This window comes from Labeo rohita, chromosome 5 (genome assembly GCF_022985175.1).
Source record: "Labeo rohita strain BAU-BD-2019 chromosome 5, IGBB_LRoh.1.0, whole genome shotgun sequence".
NCBI lineage: Eukaryota > Metazoa > Chordata > Actinopteri > Cypriniformes > Cyprinidae > Labeo > Labeo rohita.
This window is the reverse complement of record NC_066873.1, coordinates 36,535,514-36,550,029: the sequence shown is the minus strand read 5'-3', so window position 1 is coordinate 36,550,029 and position 14,516 is coordinate 36,535,514. Positions and strand designations below refer to the sequence as shown.

At 34.4% G+C, this 14,516-nt stretch overlaps 1 long non-coding RNA gene across 1 annotated transcript; it reads right to left on the bottom strand.

The window, feature by feature from the left end:
* Positions 1–5,129: 5,129 nt before the first annotated feature.
* On the bottom strand, positions 5,130–9,405 carry LOC127166001 (uncharacterized). Its single transcript, XR_007827844.1, has 3 exons — positions 9,285–9,405; positions 5,835–5,933; positions 5,130–5,690 (listed from the first exon to the last, which is right to left on the bottom strand). It is a non-coding gene; the product is annotated as an uncharacterized LOC127166001 (long non-coding RNA).
* Positions 9,406–14,516: the final 5,111 nt, after the last annotated feature.

The window sequence follows — 14,516 nt, the reverse complement described above, 5'->3', positions numbered from 1 at the left end:
GGGCCTGAAGCCTGACTGAAATTCTTCATAGATATTATTTTTTTGCAAGAATGAGCACAGTTGAGCACATATAACTTTCTCTAAAATTTTAGACATAAATGGAAGATTAGAAATGGGTCTATAATTTGCCAGTTCACTAGGGTCTAGCTGTGGTTTCTTAATAAGAGGCTTAATAAATATACTGGGAATATAGTCACAGCAAAGAATGCTGCTCAACCCTCTCATTCATTACCCCAGGAACTCAAAATCTGAAACAATACAAAAAAACACAGATAAAAATGCATGAACAGTCTCTTATCAGCCTAAATTATCAGTCAGACTTGTAATGATTTTAAAGAAGTCTCTTCTGCTCATCAAGGCTGCATTTGATCAAAAATACAGAAGAAAACAGTAATATTGCACAATGTTATTACAATCTAAAATAATGTTTTCTATTTTAATATACTTTAAAATGTAATTTATTGTTGTGATGCAAAGCTGAATTTTTATCAACCATTACTTAAGTGTCACATGATCCTTCAGAAATCATTCTATTATGCTGATTTATTATTAGAATTATCAATGTTGGCAACAGTTGTGCTGCCAAATATTTTTTTAGAACCTGTGATACTTTTCAGGATTCTTTGATGAATAAAAAGTTAAAAAGAACAGCATTTATTCAAAATAGAAATATTTTCTAACAATATAAGTCCTTGCTATCACTTTGTATCAGTTTAACATATCCTTGCTGAACAGAATTAATTTCTTTAAAAAAAGTACTCAATAAAAATGTACTCATCCCAAACTTTTGAACTGCAACGTATATTGTCAGAGAAGATTTATATTTTAAATCTTTAATTTATATTTTAGCTTTGACCACAGGAATAAATTAGATTTTAATGTATATTAAAATGTAAAAAAAAACATGTTATTTTACATCATAGCAATATTTCACCATATTACATTTTTTCAGTATTTTTTATTAAATAACCGCAGCGTTGATGAGCATAAGCAACTTCTAAAAACCTCTAAAAAACCATAATATATATCTCAGAGGTTGCGCTAGACTTCAACATTGTCCTCATTTTGACGGTCTTAAAAAATACATCATAATCTACTATTACCCGTCATTTTAATTTTCATATTTTAATTAGAATAACACATTTAATTGCTTTTATTTTTATTGACATTTTGGTTTTTAATCATGAACCTACAGGAGACAGCGCAGTGTTTAAAAACAACAAAAGATGCTAGGGCTGGGTAAAAACAAACAAACAAACAAAAAACGATTTCTCGATTTAAATCGATTCTCATTTTAATGAACCAATATCGATTCTTAAATCTCAATCGATCTCTTGGTCTATGCTGTTTTCAGTTGATGAATGAAAAGTACATAGTGCCTCTTCCTTACAATGAATAGCAATAGGCTAGGCTTTGTGTTACTTTTGATATGAAAAAGTCTCAGATTTCAAATTCTGTTAATTTCCTTTGGAAATTCAAGCGATAAATACCGTTTTGACGCTCTTTAATGTGGCGTGATAGATCGTTGTAGCTTCTGTGTACTCGCCTGTGCGTAAGCAAACGCATAGGAAAACATTTGTGATAGTTTCATTTTTGTTCTGTATCCTGTGCTCTGCTGCCACACTGGAGCGCACTCGCCACCAGCTACAATTAGGAATTACAGCTACAATTATACAATAGATCACCCTCAGTGTAATCTGTCAAAATGACAGACGGCCTTCAGATTTTTCAGAGAATTTATATATACTTATATTTATATTTATTTAACAAAAATAAAAAAATGCAATGTAAAAAAAATTAAATCAAATGTAAATCAAATCCCAAAACAAATCCCCTTTTATTAAAAATAAAATAAAATAGTATTTTATAAACTAAAGTAATAATAATAAATTAAATTCATACATAAAAATTAAATCTCAAATTATAACCTGATGCATTAATGTTGTCTCTTTTAAACTAAATTCCACTCATATAAAAAAAAAAAAAAAAAAAACACTTTATTCGCAGCAGACAAATATTTCTCACTTGCAGTATGTGAACAAGGTACAGTCTTATAATACTGTTTGTGAAGATAAAAAGTAGTGGCCAAAAACTGCAATCAATATTGTGAATTTACCCTTGAAATAACAGAAGTGTAAAAAGGCCTTTGGTTCTGTGCAGTGATATGATATTACCGTACTAAGAACAACCATTAAGCAATCACGTCACCAAAATCCATAATAGGACACAAATATGAATTAAAAGAGAATCTGTCTTCTATTCCCTTCTCTTTCTCTCAGGTACAGAGATGAGATGACCCGAGTCAGTCAGCAAACGTGGTGTATAATCAGGCTGTTAGCTTGCTAATACGAGCGAGGGGAATTCTTCTCCGTACGGCCCCCAGTGACTCCTCTCTCATTACACAATCCCCACAGGAGAACTTCAGCCCTCACTCACACACATTGCAATGAAAACCGCCTGTCTTTGCTACTTTAATCCCTGATCTGAGACCAGTGCTTTGAAATTACGCTACAGCGTGTCCCAGCGGGGACATTTTAGACTGATGATCTGAAACCAGGTTTCTCTCCCACACCACTTAAAGCCCTTGAGATAGGTTTTCCATAAGCTAATGCTGATTTGTATTTAATACGATACATGATATTGCTATTTAATAATTTGTTCATGTTTAACAAACCATGAGAATAAAATACACACTAGAGTGAACAAAAAAAAAAAAATGTTAATTGAAAATTTATAGTAGTTTGTTATATACAGACACAGCACTTTTGTGTAGTTTTAATGCTAATTTCCACGAGCAGCTGCGATTGACAGTCTGAATACTTTATGCACTAGCAATATTAAAATTTATTTATTTTAGATGATGAATCTGTATACCAGAATAGCTCAGGCCATATGTTCTAATAAAAGAGTCATCGTTGAGTAAGTGTGGCACAAGCAGTTTTAGCCAACAGATGAGGGTAAGAGCATATGTTAGTGAGGAAACAGGATAATTTATCTCATCCTGATGAGTTGTTAAGCTGTAGTGTCTGCCTTGTATAAATAATTAGTGGCTTGTTTCAAATCCATTGCCACATTATAAATAATGCATGAGAGGGGTGGGGAAGGGCGGTGCTATTATAGAAGATCAATTGAGTGACAGTGGGAGACAGTGTGGCCAATGTGACCTCTCTGTCTGATGGATCATTTATCTCTCTCTCTCTGGTCATGCTCCTTATCAAGAGCAGCCAAACCTGCAAACTCTTTAACCTGAGGCAGCAAGCACTGGATGGCTGCAGGCATAAAAATATCAGTTTCCCCATTTAAGTCATGATTCTTTTTACAGTCAAACCATGAATCAAAGCTGAGCGCATGAACTCTGTTTGAGCCATTCCGCCAGTTTTTATGCAGAATTGTAACTAAAACTGACAACGACATTAAAACGTTACCATTTACTCACCCTCGTTTGGTTCCAAATGTGCTTTCTTATTGACGCTGAGATGTTGGGCACAATGTTGATTTGTTTTTATATACAATAAATGCATGGGATATTGAGCTCCAAAAATGACACCATAAAATACCAGCACTGTTCAAAATTAGAGTAACTGGCTAATTGTCAATAAAAAAAAGAGTTGGAATTTGAATTTAACTGGTCACACCCCACAGGAAGATAAACTGGAATGGCGGGAAGTGGAATTTACTAAAGGTAAATGAACTCTGGGAAATGCAGTGTTCACACCCTGACCCACAAAAAAAACCAAAAAAAAAAACACTACCAGTCAAAAGTTTTTGAACAGTAAGTTTTTTTATGTTTTTTTTTTTTTTTTTTTTAAAGAAGTCTCTTCTGCTCACCAAGGCTACATTTATTTGATCCAAAGTACAGCGAAAGCAGTAATACTGTGAAATATTTTTACTTTTTAAAATAACTGCTTTCTATTTAAATATATTATAAAATGTGATTTATTTCTGTGATACATTTTCAGCATCATTACTCCAGTCTGCAGTGTTGCATGATCCTTCATAAATCATTATAATATGCTGATTTGCTGTTTAAGAAACGAATTATTTATTATTATTATTATTATTATTATTATTATTATTATTATCAATATTTAAAACAGTTGAGTACAAAAGTTTTTTTTCAGGAATTTTTGATGACTAGAAAGATTCAAAGATCAGCTTTTATCTGAAATCAATTTTTCGATTTCTATTTCTGATAAATTATGTTCTTCTGAACTTTCTATTCATCAAAGAAACCTAAAAAGTTTTCTAAGCTGTTTTCAATAATAATACTAAATGTTTTTCTGAGCAGCAAAATATTAGAAAGATTTCTGAAGGATCATGGTGGAGTAAGGATGCTAAAAATTCAGCTTTGAAATCCCAGGAATAAATTACATTTTAAAATATATTCAAACAGAAAACAGTTATTTTAAATAATAAAAATATTTATTCTAATATATATTACAAAATTGTAATAGTAAATAGTAAAAATATTTAAAAATCTTACTGTTCAAAAACTTTTGACTGGGTGTGTGTGTATATATATATTTTTTTCATTCCATTTTTTCCATTTAAATTGTTCTAGACTCTGTTTTAATTGTTAAACGTAATTAATCAAAAAGTAATTAAAATCATGAAATGTACACAATTTAACAGCAAATTATTAAAAAAAAATAAATTTTTAAGGCTCTGAAATACATTTTATTTATTTATTTTTTTATTTTATTTTTATGAAATTCTGTTTTCCATTAATATTCTGGATTCCATTTTAATGGTTTGATTAAATTGTAATAATCAGAAGCATCTCTAAATAATTGATTTCATAAAAAAAAACCATTATTATTTATTACCATTATTACTTTTTTTTTAGCAAGAAATACTGTGCTGTGTAGGCCTATTTACATTTTTCCTACTTCATTATATTCAAATTCAAATTCCAGTTCTGCATCCTGTTTGTGACCTCGAATTAAATTAAATTATAATTCAATTTTTAATTAAAAGGCACTCTCAAATAAATTCTGAATGCCAGACAACCATAAAAGTAACACAAAAGTAGCCAAAGACAAAACAGAATAGAACTGCTATTAAACATGTAACACACTGCATCACGTTCATCCTTTATTTTTAACAATAAACATATGGTAATCCACACTCTTCAGAAAGCACTGTGAACAGTTAGCAGTGATGAAGGCCAATGAGGCCGTGGGTTGCATGAGAGAGTGTTCTCTCAACTCAACAACACCAACAAACTCAACAAAGCCCTCAAAGCCGTAACAGAGCGGCTAACAATGGCCCGAACAAATAGAGGCTTTGATTGGAATCGAACATGTGAACAGAATCAACACCGCAGTAGCCAGTTCATGCTATCCGTCAAAGCATGTGTTTACTCCGTAGCTTCCAGATAAACTAATCCAAGTTTACCCCTGCAAACTTCAGCTTGAACTTCTCGGTAACTTGTCAGTTAATATGCCCTCAACTCTTGAGCTCTCGAGACACGCTGGATTTAGCATGTGCCATTTTTCAGCATTTGTTTATCGCTTGTTTGTTATATCTCTGCTTGAATGACTATCTGTCCGTATCCTGAGGGACAAATGGGGAGACCAGGTGTGGGGAAAAGTCTCTCTCTTGCTTTTGACCTCCTTTATCCATCTCTGTCGTTCTTTCCCTTCACTTCGCTTGAGCGTTGTTCATGCTCCGCGGAGTAGCTGTAACCTCTGGTGAAACACAAGCGACGGGAGGTAAATCATTCAGACTGCATCTGGGCTCAAACTCACCCTGCAGTATTTCAGCACGGGGCTGACCTGAAGACTAATAGCAATGTTTTAAAACCATACAGCCACAGAGCACTTTCCGATTACCTTTGCTGATTGCTCCAGCGCTTTACTTCCTGAGCCATGTAACTTCACGGATTTCTCTTTGGATGAATAGAGGCTGTTGTTTACCCGTGTAGACGCATGCTGTAAGTCAAAAATTCAATCAAAACCATGTTAGCGTACCGCTATCGAACTATAGCGAGGGAATACATTTCTTCGAGATTATATTTCATCCTTTCACCGGCATGTGAGGTTTTTCTGTATTTGTATGCTAATACAATGTGCCTAAAGCAGATTTCGAATTTGTTGCCGAGAAGCTTTCGAATTCTATGGAAAGATCTGTGGCCGGCTGTTGATAGCCATCAGCCTGCGTGTCATCGCCGAGGATGATAATATTGTATCATTATTCAAATGTCTTTATCTCATGGCGGGAAAATCAGAATCGTTTCATTGTGGAATAGAATGAAGCCAGGATATTCTTTCACGGATCACCACATGGCAATGGCAACGACGTATCGGGACTGCGCTCTGTTGAAAGATGTAACTCTTAAGATGCAATTTGCAGCAACAAAGTGACCGGAAATCATTCATTTTCAATAGCTGATTTGAGCTGTTCTGGTGAATGATGCAACATGGTTGAGCAGAGTTTAAGTGTATATGCAAATGACTCCCAGTAGGAGTGATTGGACTCCTTATACAGTTGCATACATGCTTATTAATGCTGAAATGGCTCTTTGTGTTGGAGAGCATAGTTCTTTATTCCTGCCTTTTAGTTTTTTAAATATATAACTGTCAACCTCCTTTCAGTGCTACCTCATTATTGATTTTCTGGAGCTCAACCATACAACTACACAGACTGCCAACAAACTCTTAAAAGGTGCTTATTATCCTCCAAATGTCTAGGAATTTTAACTTTGAAAGATTGCAAATTGTAACTTTTTTTATAATTTGAACAGAATATGCAAGAGTGACCAGCTCTGTTCATTCAAGGATACTATTTTAAAATTAGTGTAAAAAAACATGTACCTAATTAAATGGCTTGCTGCCAGTTTCACTAATGTAAATCTAATAGAAGAAATGAAGCATTATAAGACCATGCAGATAGAGGGGGGAAACCTAATATAAATAAAAAAAAAAATACAAAAACTAATGGACTTTTTTTTTTTTTTTTTTTATTTAATTTCCGGACTCCTCAGCAGAAGTCGTTATAGTTGAGTAAACTTCTATAGCAGTCAATAGGAGACTACCACAAATATATATTTTTTTGCATTCTTATTTGCTCAAACTGAAAAAGGAAAACTCCACAATAGTGTTTTCATGACTTTCAAAAAAAATGAAAGAAATAGAGAATAGATGCTATATTAGAAACACTAGTTTTTTATCCAAAGGTAATATATTTCAAAGCAAAGTTTTATATTTGTCCATACATTTTTTAAAAATGAAAATATAAGAAACTTTGGAGCATTTACGATGCTGACGACCGTTGAAAGGTGTCATCACAGTCTTGTGAAAAGGGCAAATAAACTATTTTTTAAAAATGTTCTTTATAACACCATTAAAGTTCTATATACTGTAGCTCTTTCAAAACATAGTTCTTTATAGAAACTTAAAAATTATTCCTGCTATTGTTACAAGCTGAGAACCCTAATCTAATACTGTTTAGAGCCATTTTTCTTAAGAGTGTGCTAGAATTAAATAGTACTGTACAGCAATCTCATGTTTTTTTTTTTTTTTTTTTTTTTTAATTAATTAATATCTAAATAGTGAGTTTACGGTCTAAATTGACTGTGATAAGAAAATAATAGGAGTACCACAAAATACAAAAACAATGAAGATAAAGCATATTCTACTGCTTTGTCTGGTTGCACACAAAAACAATAACACAGCATGACCAGTGTAGTCTGATTCACAAATGAATGAGCCTGTTATTTAAATGAACCTGTTAGGAAGACTCAAGACATCGTATTAATGTAAAAATTTGCTTGCTGAATCCATCAGATTCTGACTCACTGACTGGATTTTCAACGTGCATACATATTCAATATTACAAGATGTAATATAAGTCTCAGGTGTCCCCAGAATGTGTCTGAGAAGTTTCAGCTCAAAATACCCCACAGATCACTTATTATATGATTTGGAAAATGCCTATTTTGAATGAATGCAAAACCAGACTGCTTTCGTGCATGTCTCTTTAAATGCAAATAAGTGCTGCTCCCCGCCCCCTTTTCCAGAATAGGGCTGTGCCTTTATAGCTTGTACCTCAGATACTCTGCCAAAAAAACATCTGTTTAGTTTTGATTATCATGTCTATCATGCTGAAATCATGCATTTTAAACCATATTTGTTAAACCATAACTTATAATATAGGGTATGAAACACAGCCTGAATCACAGGGCTTTGAGGGCACACAGCCGAGGCACGCGCACAGAAAACGGCTGTCACACAGCATGTGAGTACTAAACTAAGTTCTTTCATGTCTTATTAAATGCTGCTTTTAAACGCTCTAGCATGAAGATAAAAATGGTGGATTGTGTGCGGCTCACTCAGGGTGGGGCCTGTAAAATGTGGCAGATTTTGCGAACGTCTTGTTCTGAGACATTGCTTATAATTTATGGGGGAGCAGGTGTATTTTTATCATTATAGGATGGTTATGAACACACACTGCCAACACACATTTATGTTCAAACATGTAAAAGTGAATTTTGCATAATAGGTGCCCTTTAAATAAAACAACAACACTGCAAATGCACATTTATAAAGACAAATTATTTTATCAGTTTCCCTCACAGAAACAGATCTGGATGAAAAAGAATTGCAGCAAGACTTCTCTATTTTGCACTGAAAGAATTAGACTACATTGTTGCTCCAGAAGCTGACATCCAATGTCTGAATGAACACGTGGAGTCATGGCCGTGTAATATCTAATACTTGACTGAGTGCTGCGGGTAGATGAACTGATGAACGGGAGATGACTGCAGTGTCCATATCTTCAGCCGCTCAATACTCATTGAGTAAATTACCCAGAGCGCATTTCACAGGTGAACCCAAGATCCACTGTTTGTTAATGGCAGAATAGAAGCTTTCCCGGGTCTCAAGGACAGCAAGGGACGCTTCAGCGGACATTCACTAACATACGCGTTTGCACTCTAACTCGCAGCTGTGAGCACCAAACGAAAAATCAATGAAACAAGTTTTCTGTAATTGAATGTGAGATTCTCCTCTGGCTGAGAAGCTCTAGAGGAAATATGGCTGTAATCAATGTAAGTGCCGTTATACAAAACCATTTAGGTGTCAATTTGAGGCGCGAAGCCAACAAGTTCAGTGCTGGGCAGGGGAAGGAAAGGTCAGAATTTGACCCCCGTGTGATTGGCGAGCTCAGTCTGAGTCGGCTTTAACTAGATTTTAACTGGACTGAGTGTCAGTTGATACTGCAGATCTACAGGGAAGAATTCAAGCAACTTGGCATCAACAATGACTTTGCCAAATATAACTTACCTTTATGCCAGTGGCTTTTGCTGGAAAAACATGATCAAGGGCATAAATGATGTTTTATTAACAAAGTTCAGGGAAAGCACGTTCAACCAGTTTAGCACAGGTGGAGCACATTCACATGATCAGCACATGATCACATGATCAAATCTACTCATTTAACCATTCACAAACAGCTTGACTGACAGGTGATCTGACCAATCCTAACGCTGAATCTGCCATTCTGTTTGAGAAACAAATCAGACAGAATAGTAGGCCTAGATTAACTTCGGTGGACCTAAACTTGAAAAATTGTGTATTGATGTCTTTCTGCTGTTTAAATAAAATATGTTCTGATGTTCATTCATGCTTTTTTTTTTTTTTTTTTTTTTTGCCTTTAACTCAGGACAGATCAAAAGTGACAATCCAGGCGGTGGGAATGGGAAAGGTCCTCAAGTCGGGATTCAAACATAGGCCCACTGCTCTGCCCATTTTTAAGTCAGTGGTTCTCAACTCTCCCTGTGAGGCCCATTTAACGCACCTGATTCAGATAATCAGTTTGTTAGGAGAAAGATCCATGAACTGAACTGAGTGTGTCAGATTCAGAAACATACAAAATGTGCAGAGCATTGGGCTCCGAGGACTATTTTATTTGTTTCATACCAGAAGTAACCTGTTCTGTTTTGTCTGTCAGCGTGTTGTCAGTTTCCTCTTTGTTCCGCAATGTATTTTTTACTGCGTGGGAACATAATGTGTAGAGTGAGATTGTTTGTCGGACATTACAACAGTTAACTATTGTTAACTACAAAGATTGTTTGTCGGACATAACAGTAACTAAGGAGGGTCAATTAGCACAATAGTAAGTATTTATACAGCCAACTTACCTTTGTGCCAAGACAGTTTTCTGGCATTCCTCCTCGACCCCAACTCCTCGCTATTCTTATCCCATTTAGGGATATGAGGAAGTTCTCTGTGTTTGGGCTAAATTAAAGGTCCTTTCAGACACAAGCCCTGTGTATTTAATTTGAAAATGTATATATGTATATATATATATATATATATATATACACACACACAGTCAGACACAATTTTTTATAATTTTGGCTCTCTATGCCACTAGAATATATTTAAAATTGAACAATCAAGATGAAATTGAAGTGCAGACTTTAAGCTTTAATTTAAGGGGTTGAAATATAACATAAATAGCTAAGGAATTACAACCGTTTTCATACACAGACCCCCCATTTTCAGGGGCTTAAAAGTAATTGGACAAATAAATATAATTATAAACAAAATGTTCATTTTTAATATTTTGTTGAGAATCTTTTGCATGCAATCACTGCCTTAAGGAAGAAGTCCACTTCCAGAACAGCAATTTACAAATAAATTACCCACCCCCTTGTATACTCACTTGTATATATGTCATCCAAGATGTTCATGTTTTTCTTTCTTTAGTCGTAAAGAAAGTATGTTTTTTGAGGAAAAACTGACTGATATGGTGCCCCGATTTTGAACTTGCAAAATGCTGTTTAAATGCGGCTTCGAACGATCCCAAATGCGGTTGTAAACGATCCCAGCTGGGAACGAAGGGTCTTATCTAGCGAAACGATCCGTTATTTTAATAATAGGAATACAATTTATATACTTTTTAATGCCAAATGCTCATCTTGTCTTACTCTGCTTGGACTGTTTTTGTTCCGGTTCATGACAGTTAGGGTATATCGAAAAACTCGAATCTCATGTTCTCCCTCAACTTCAAAATCACCTTATATCGCTGTGTTTGATCTTCTTTGCATGTTCACGTTGTAAAGACTGGGTCGGAAGTTCTGCAGCGATGTAGGATGATTTTGAAATGATTTTTAAAGTTAAGGGAGAAATTACGATTGGAGTTTTTCGACATATCCTAACTGTCTTGAGTCAGAATACACAAAGTTCATAGAGAGAAAGGCAAGATGAAAGTTTGAGATTAAAAAGTATTTAAATTATATATTTTTTTAATGAAAATAACCAATCGTTTCACTAGATAAGACCCTTCTTCCTCGGCTGGGATCGTTTACAACCACATTTGGGATCGTTTGAAGCTGCATTTAAACTGCGTTTTGGAAGTTCAAAACAGGAGCACCATATCAGTCCATTACATGGGGAAAAATGCAGAAATGTTTTCCTCAAAAAATATAATTTCTTTATGACTGAAGAAAAAAAGACATGAAAATCTTGGAAGACAAGGGGGTGACTACATTATATGTGACTCTTTGTTTTGGAAGTGGACTTCTCCATTAAGCCTGGAACTCATGGACATCACTAGAGACTTGGTTTCCTCCTTTGTGATGCTTTGCCAGGCCTTTACTGCGGCTGACTTCAGTTCTTGTTTGTTTGTGGGTCTTTCTGCCTTTATTTTTGTCTTCAGCAGGTGAAATGCATGCTCAAATCAAGTTGAAACCAGAAGATTGACATGGCCATTGCAGAATACTCCACTTTTTTTTACCTTCAAAAACTCCTGGGTTGCTTTTGCTGTATGTTTCGGGTCATCATCCATTTGTACTACGAAGCGCCACCCAATCAACTTTACTCCATTTGACTGTATTTGGGCAGACAATATATCCCTATACACTACAGAATTCATCCGGCTGCTTCTGTCTTCTGTCACATCATCAATAAACACCAGTAACTCAATGCCACTGAAAGCTATGCATGCTCATGCCATCACACTGCTCCACCATGATTCACAGATGACGTTTTATGCTTAGGATCATGAGCTGTTCCGAGCCCTCTCCATACTTTTTTCTTCCCGTCATTCTGGTGCAGGGTGATCTTAAATGCTTTTCCAGAAGTGGTCTGGCTTTTTTAGATGCTTTTTGGAAAAGTCTAATCTAATTATGATTGTAGACTTTGACAGTGATACGACTACCTCCTGGAGAGTGTTCTTCACTTGGCTGGATGTTGTGAAACATTTTTTCTTTACTGTGGAGAGGATCATCTAGTCATCCAACACTGCTGTCCTCTGTAAACATCCAGACATTTTTACTTTGCTGAGCTCACCAGTGTGTTATTTTTTTCTCAGAATGTACCAAACTGTTGATTTGGCCACTCCTAATGTTTCTGCTATCTCTCTGATGGATTTCTTTTGTTTTTGAAGCCTAACAATTGTCTGTTTTACTTGCATGCAGAGCTCCTTTGACCACATGATGTGGGTTCAGAGCAACAGCTTCCATGTACAAATGGTACACTTAAAATAAACTCCAGACCTTTTACCTACTTAATTGATGTAGAAAAGGGGGGGAGGTATATATTAAAGAACTGTAATTCCTTAACCTTTTTTTTTTTCCAATTTTGATGAGACTACCCTTAAATTAAAAAGTGTGCAATTTAAGCCAATATTCATTATATAACTATATAACTGTAGCTTGAATATGTTTTGGTCAACAGCTAAAATAAAAAAACAATTGTGTCAGTGTCCAAATATATATGCACCTGACTGTATATATATATTATATATAATATAATTTCTTTATGACTGAAGAAAGAAAGACATGAAAATCTTGGAAGACAAGGGGGTGACTACATTATATGTGAATCTTTGTTTTGGAAGTGGACTTCTCCATTATATATATATATATATATATATATATAGACAGAATCGTTTTACTCTACAATGTGGAATGTCACAGAATTGGCCAAATTTGGGAAGAATCAATAAAAAGTAGGTCTAGTGGACCTGAATCAGGGTTGCCAAGTTTTTACAACGAACCCCGCCCAATTCCTACTCAAAACTAATCCAATCACATTTCGAGGGGGTTCCACATTAAAAATTGTGATCCGGGGAGTAAAATACACATTTTTTGGCGGGGTTCCCCGGATAAAATTTGCATTCTAGGGACTAAATATCACTATACTGAGATCGCTGCAACCCGTGGCAACAGTGTTAAAGTAGCCCAATTCCATGGGAAAATCACGGCAACACTAAGGCAGATGCGCGGTTTCTCTAGTAATAATCTCTAATGCTCTAAGAGTCACTTCATGAGCATTTTACTATTTCTTTTGAAAAAAAAAAAAAAAAAAATCTTTCACCGCAACCCATCAAAATAAAAGTTCAGTTTAACTTGAAGAAACTGTGACAGAAATGTATTACTTCAGATAATGATAGTGCTACTACTACTAATAAAATTATTACTAAACATTATTTTTTAAGAAATATTTACCAGAGAAATTATTTTTTAGAATTTGTTTACCATAAAAATGTAAAAAGGCCTACACAACACAGTATTTCTTTAAAAAAGAAAGAAAAAAAGAACGCGAGAAAGAAAATAATACTTTTTTTTCCAATAAAATCAATTAATTAGAGATGCTTTCGATTATTAAAATTTAATAAAACCATTAAAATGGAATCCTGAAAATGAATGGAAAACAAAGAATTCATGGAGAACAAAAAAAAATTCATATGGCCTTAAAAATGTAATTTTTGTTAAACTTTTAATAAACTGCTGTTAAATTGTGCATGTTTCATGATTTCAGTTACTTTTTGATTAATATTTGAATTTACCCATTAAAACTAGAGTCTAGAAAAAAATGAAATGGAAAAAAGGGAATATGGACAAAAAAATAAATGGAATTTGGGGGAATTATACCTGACTCAAAACCAGTCATAAGTAGCACAGGTTTGTAGCAGCAACCAAAAATACACGTATGGCTGAAAATGATACATTTTTCTTTTATGCCATAATTCATTAGGATATTAAGTAAAGATCATGTTCCACAAAGATATTTTGTACATTTCCAAGTATAAATATATCAAAACCTATTTTTTTTATTAGTAATATGCATTGCTAAGAACTTAATTTGGACAATTTTAAATGCGATTTTCTCAGTATTTGGATTTTTTTGTACCCTCAGATTCCAGATATTCAAATAATTGCATCTCGGCCAAATATTGTCCTATCCTAACAAACCATACATCAATAGAAAGCTTATTTATCCAGCTCTTAGCGTTCAGATGTATGAATCTCATTCTCAAAAAATTTACCCTTATGACTGGTTTTGTGGTCCAGGGTCACATATATACACACAAACATCATAAACTGAAAACTGCTACTCTAAAATGGGTAAATTAGGCTTTCAAGTTGGACTACAAATCGCTGTCATGTCTGAAAAGCACTACAAGCAAGTTTTATTTCAAGTGCACAGTTGTACGTAAATGTCACTGGTAACAGTTATTTTTCATTTATGAAGGGAAATAAATTCATTTTACAGATGAAAACATGG